The following is a 6310-nucleotide window of genomic DNA, read 5'->3' as shown; positions in this document are numbered from 1 at the left end:
ATTGTTGTCCAAAAATCTTAAAAAACCAATCCAAGTGAGCCCAAACACCTGTTGCAACTGGGCAATCATTCCCACCCATGAAGCAACACCAACACTGTAGTTTATTTTGACTCCAAGGCACACAATAACCGTCCCCGCCTGCTGCCCCAAATACACCACTAGAAGCTGTGGTTTCCCAAGTAATAGACAATGGAAAATTTCTCGCTCCCCAAATTTGCAGCCTGTTCTTACTTACATTTGCAACTGTTTACACTGTTCTATCCTTCTACTCTAATCAGTCTATCTATCTACCTCCCTATCTATCTATCTGAATAGTAACTGAAAGAAGTTTGTGTTAAAACGTGATTTGGATGAATTTTGAGCAGATTAATTCCTGTTTAGGGAACTTTTTATATATTTCTCTGTCTGTATTAGGTATCTTTTATAATTTTTAACAATCATACAGACTTAATAGGTTTATTTTTTGTCCCTGGCACTTGTCCATTGTTCTATCAGACAATTTACTAAATACTTACTTTATTTTACATTTACTTTTCTTCACAGAAGTGACCCAGATGTTGAGGTATAGGCCTACTGTGTATATTTTTTACGTTTTCTAGCACGCCTTAATATTAAGAGGGCCTCACAACCCCCTATGAGGTTTTGGTGACCCCTAGTGTGGGTCCAGACCCCTTGGTTGGAAACCACTGCACTAGAGCACCAAATGCAGATTAATCTGCTGCTGAAAATAGTCCCAGGGTAGGGAAATCAGAAAGTACTAAGCGACCAAATAAAACATTGTTGATTAAAAAAAAAAGAAAATAATTTCAGCCTTATACGTTCTGTTTTCTCAAGATTCAATCATTGTGAAACTGTGCACATGCACAAGCTTGGTTTCCACACCCACGATTAGCAATATATCGACATAGACACCCGTTGAACAAAGGTTTACTAACAAATACCTCTGTCTGCTCCACCGGTCTTCAGACACAGAGACCAAAACAACAGCACAACGTCCCTGAATGTTTGTAATGTATTGACGGAGTCCTCTAAAGAAGTCAGAGCAGCCATCCTTATACAGAACAATCACACATGCTTTGGCTATTTATAGCACCCATACTTGCATGAATTCAATATTTCATCAGAAATGTACCTGCGAACCGCCATCGTCTGTGATGTCTCATCATCATCGGCATCAAGCTTCAGAAAGGTAATCAATGAGGAATTAGTTTGCAGAGTGTTTCACAACGACGGCACAACAGAGAAAAGCATAAACACGGAGAAATAAAACCGATGTTGAATTTGAATGAGCAAAGGAATAATAAAACTGGGCGCACGAAAGCAATTAATTAAAATTAAATTAATAGTTGCATCTTTAATTGGTGCATGGGTGTGCCAATGTAAAAAAGTCATTCATGCTTGTAACTGGTTAACAAACTACATTAATAGTAATGCATATTTGATTCTGTGTCTCTATATTTTTTATCTCCATTTCACCATATCACACTGTAGAAAATTGTGTGTGAATGAACAATACCAATACCAATGTACGTACACTGCAAATACAGTCCTAGAAACAAGCCAAATATTCTTTAATACAATAAAATGTTCTTGTGAGTTTTACTCATTACGAGCAATGACAACTCAATTATTTAAGACAGACCTTCTATAAGTACTTTGGTCACTTTATTGAGCTGAAACACATTTAAGAATCTGTACCTTAATCCAAACTTTTTCTTCAAACAGCATAATAAAAATAAGTGTCTTTGTCTTAAATTAAGGGACGATTCTCTTAAAATAAAAAAAATATCTTGTTCCTCTCCTGGGATATTATGCAAACCATCATTATTACTGGTTAAATCGAGCCCAACATTAGCTGTAATATCTTATTAAGACACAGATATATTTATTTAAAACCAGGTTAGTTTTCTAATGCAGAACATGCTTGACAAGATTATTTTTCTTTTTAGACAAAAAATAAGACTCATTTCCCAGAAAATTCCAGTTTTATGCAGTGTATAAGACATGGTCTATGCATGTTTTTGTGTTTGCTGCTTCTGAAGTCAGACAGTGTGTCAAGAGGGTAGAAGCAAGCAGAAAAAAATGCAATGACACTCAGCGCACTGTTTTTGGACTCTTAAGCTCTGTCTCTAATATGTGGGAAGCAGGGTTACGTGAAGAAGAGGAGGAGGTTGCTGATAAGGAAAGGGAGACCTCGTTCTTCGGGGTCTCGCGCTAAGAGGATTACAGAGCAGCCTGCAGAGTTGGCTGGAATAGCTGGTTACAGTTACACCCCTCCTCTTAAACTCTGCTAACACGGACGTGAGCATGTACAGACACACAGGTACACAATCTCCCTCAAGGCAAAACCCACACTGCCCCAAGGGTGGCAGTTATCTGTAGATATTCTGCAGGGCGGTGGGATTCCCTCTTGACTTTGGGGGGGGGGGGGGGGCACAGTGTGAAGGGAACAGAGCTGTGAGGATTAGAGGTGTGGAAAATGAGGTGAGATCTGATGACAGGGTATTCGGCTGAGACAGCAGAGAGCGATTAGAGGAGGGGAGTGGTGATCTGCGGTCCCCTTTTGCCACAGGGGTATGGAAAAGGCTCTGTCATCAGTGAACCAAGTTGGGTGTGGCCAACCCGAGCCACAGACATCTCTGGTTTTTGTCATATTTTGTTGTCTTTTTTTATTTTATTTAAAGGTCCAGTGTGTAACATTTAGGAGGATCTATTGGCAGAACTGGATATGTTTTCATTAGTGTATCATCACCTGAAAATAAGAATTGTTGTGTGTTTGTTACTTTCTACGGAGTCGGCCATGTTGAACCGCCATTGTTTTAGTAGCCCTGAATGGACAAACCAAACACTGGCTTAATACAGCGCTTTTCAAATTTTTACAGAGTTTCGCAGCCACAATAGTTTCTCCTTTGTGCTCGGTTGAGTCAAGGGGTTTCAGTTGGTTGCAATCTGAAATCTCACCACTAGATGTCACTAAATCCTGCACACTGGTCCTTTAAAGAGGAGAGGAGAGGAGAGCAGGACAGGTGGAAAGGAGAAGAAAGGAGGAAGAAACAAAGTAGGACAGGAGAAGAGGAAAAGAGGTAACAAGGGAGGAGCAGAGAACAGGGGGAAACAATAGAAGAGAGGAGGAAACGAGGGTAGACAGTAGAGAAGGAGGAGAGGAAACTAGAGAAGTGGAGAAAAAGGGTGGAAAAGGAAGAGGAGAACAGAGAAGGAAACAAAGGAGAGAAGAAGAGGAAACAGGTGGAAAGGAGGAGGAAACAAAAGAGGAGAGGAGAATGAAGGGTTGTCAAGTCAGCATTCAGAGAAAAGTATCATCCATAAATGATGATCTGAATCATTGATCTGAACCACAGACTGTAGCTCGTCTGTCAGGAGAGCGTCAGCTACTTCAGCCCATTAGTCACACATCAAAGATCTACTGTGTGCTTGACTTCTGATCATTTCACATTAACAGTGAGTGAACACTGTATTCTGCAGTGACACACACTGAGGATGCAGTCTGACAAACAGACGTCTTCATTTTCTGATTGTACCTGATGCTGAAGACTGTCAGAGTGACTGAAGCAATGCTCATATTACCTGTGTAATGCAGCACACACACACACACACACACACAGTGGTGAGTTGTCCACTCAGCGGTGGAGTCGGGTTCACCGGCTCTCCGATATCACTGCGGCCGCAGAAAACAAAACCCGGTTAATAAAACATGAGCGCTGATTGGCCAGAGAGGCACTGCTGCGGTCATGTGATACGGCGCCAAATGGCAGATAAGGTGACGGGAGAGCAGGACCATCACATGATCTACTGTCCAGCTCTGCTCCACCATTTAAGTTGTAGCATCTACACACAGCTACTATTTCACTCAAACAGTATTTCAAATGCAGTGGTGGAAGACGTACTCATCATTTACTTAAAGGGACAGTTCACACCAAAATTAAAAATACATATATTTTACCCGCAGTGCTATTTTTCTGTTTGTCTCTCCAACCGTAGCTGAATGTTAGCTATCTCAGTGCCGCTAGGTGAGCTAGCTAATGTTACAGCTCAGCCGAGAAGGACGCCATTAATGTTTACACCCTGTGCGGTTACAAGCACAAGCCTCTTGTCCATGAGTGGATGCACGCTTCCTTCTGAGCGATGATACGTAGAAAGAAAGAGAATAGTTTAGTGTTTGGTTTGGCGGTTCATGGTGGCAAAATGTTACACAGGACCTTTAAGTAAAAGTAGCAACACTATTACTGTAGAAATTACAAGTAAAAGTTCAAAAGGTTGTAGAATCCAAATATAATTAAAGTACAGAAACCATCAGTAAAAGTAAGTAAAGTACTTGAGTAAATGTACTTAATTACTTTCCACCACAGCTCAAATGTGAGCTGAAGAGTCCATTGTCTGTGAGCTCGATGCTGCTGATCGATGCAGACTGAGTCCAGGACAAGGGTCCAGTCAGTGTATCGAGTCTCTGTGGCGACAGCAGTGACAGAGCAGGTCGACGGTTAACAAGAACCACACTGGAGCTTTTCCATCAGCTGGAATAATAAGACTTCTGCATCTGTTAGTTAAACAGCTTTTCAGGGGAAATTGTTTTCATCTTTTAATCTAAAATTGCATCACATCTTCCACTTTTTGGAAAACGAAATTCACACAGAAAACAATAAAAGACAAGTCAGTGTTTACTTTAAAGTTTGCAAAGGGTAGATGTTCAGTTTCAGGAGTGAGGAAGGACGGTGTTTCCTGCTTTTAAAAACATTTCACATAAGAATCTAACAAATATAGTATGATGAAAACTGGCTTTTTGTAATCATGTAAATAGTAAACAGCACTGTTATTAATGCATTAACCCAATCCATTAGTTTCCTCCATCAGGGTTTCCAGGTTCAATTTAAGACCTTTTAATAACACACAAAACGCAATTTAATACCTGTGTGTATGACAGAAAATATATCACACGTTTCCAGTGCTTCCCAGGTCTATAAAACTATAAATCTAATTAATTAAATCTACTCAAACTGGGGCTGACTGCTGAATTGTGGGCCAAGGTAGTGGGGCCATTGCTTGGGCCCCCTGGGTGCTTATAGCGTGGGCTTGGGCACTCCAGACCTCTCAGTGCTTGCAGTGTGTGGGTCCCCAGACCCCCTTGGTGTTTAAAATTAAAGATGACCGCAAGAGACCTTCAGTGCTTACAGTATGAGGGCCCCCAGGCCACTCGGTGCGGCCCCCAGGCCACTCGGTGCATACATCGAACGTAACACCTAGGCCCCTTGGTACATTAGGTTGTAACAGTATAAAATAAAGACATATGCCCAGGGGCCTCATGGGAACATGGTCCGGCCCTGGCCTGGACAAGTCAATTAAATATGATTCATTTATTTAAGTTTATTTAAATTTTTGCTAAAACTGACACTTGCCCATTACGAGATGATGAGCTTCCTGCAACTGTAGCTGCACTGATCAATGAGCATCGTCTTTCACTGTCTTTGATTGATCCTTTACCCTTAAAATATGCAGAGGAGAGGTGGGAGTTCTTGTGGCCCCGACATCAGATCAGACAGGAGAGCCTGTATGTAACCTGTGAGCCAAAACCCAGGGGGAAAAAACAAAACAAAGCGGGCAATCGCTCACTCCCTGCTGCTCCTAAAGCTTGTTGATGTGCTCTCAGGGTGGACTCAGATTAATGAATCAATATTTTTTATCAACTCCTCTCTTCTCTCATGTGGATTTTGGCAGCTGGACAGTCGGAGGGGCAACTTTTAGAGAGGTTTTAGAGATGAAATCAAACTGAAACTGAACAAAAATAGGATTTTTACCCTCCTTCTTTTCTGTTGGCAAACTTTGTGCGGTGAAATTCCATCCTTCTCAGTGAAACAGATGTTGTTGTCTATAATAAAGTTTGAGTGCACAAACAGGTAGTTGGTGTCCCATGTGGTGTTTATTATTATATCCACTGTGTTTGTGGTTATTTTAGCCATCATACTGCATTTTTATTAAACAACAAACTGTCAGCTCAGATCACGGATTGAACTGAATATGAACCAGTAATTTAAAGCTGCTGTCGACTATTTTCTTCTTTTATTTAGTGTTTTTTTGTGATGTTTATCCCCTGCGATGCACAGAAGAAGAAATCTGCCGCCCTCCTCGTACTTGTTGTCATCTATTCTCTCGGGTGACATTGCAGCTTGAATATAGTCATTCTGCCATGTTTGTCTTCTCCTTATCATTATTACTTTTAAAACTAATAATGTGCAACACCTGCTCAAAGTGGTCCCTCATACCTGAAACTACTTCCTGTTTGTGATCCCGCCCCTCC

The 6310-nt window shown here is 41.2% G+C and overlaps 1 protein-coding gene across 1 annotated transcript in view; it reads right to left on the bottom strand.

Moving 5' to 3' along the window:
* Positions 1 to 6310, bottom strand: part of ttc28 (tetratricopeptide repeat domain 28) — a 127060-nt gene that overhangs the window by 27957 nt on the left and 92793 nt on the right. The gene's annotated exons all lie outside the window — the stretch shown is intronic.

This window comes from Morone saxatilis, unplaced genomic scaffold, assembly GCF_004916995.1.
Source record: "Morone saxatilis isolate NCDOM2014 unplaced genomic scaffold, NCSU_SB_2.0 Contig21, whole genome shotgun sequence".
Lineage (NCBI taxonomy): Eukaryota > Metazoa > Chordata > Actinopteri > Moronidae > Morone > Morone saxatilis.
This window is presented reverse-complemented; position numbering and strand designations above follow the sequence as displayed.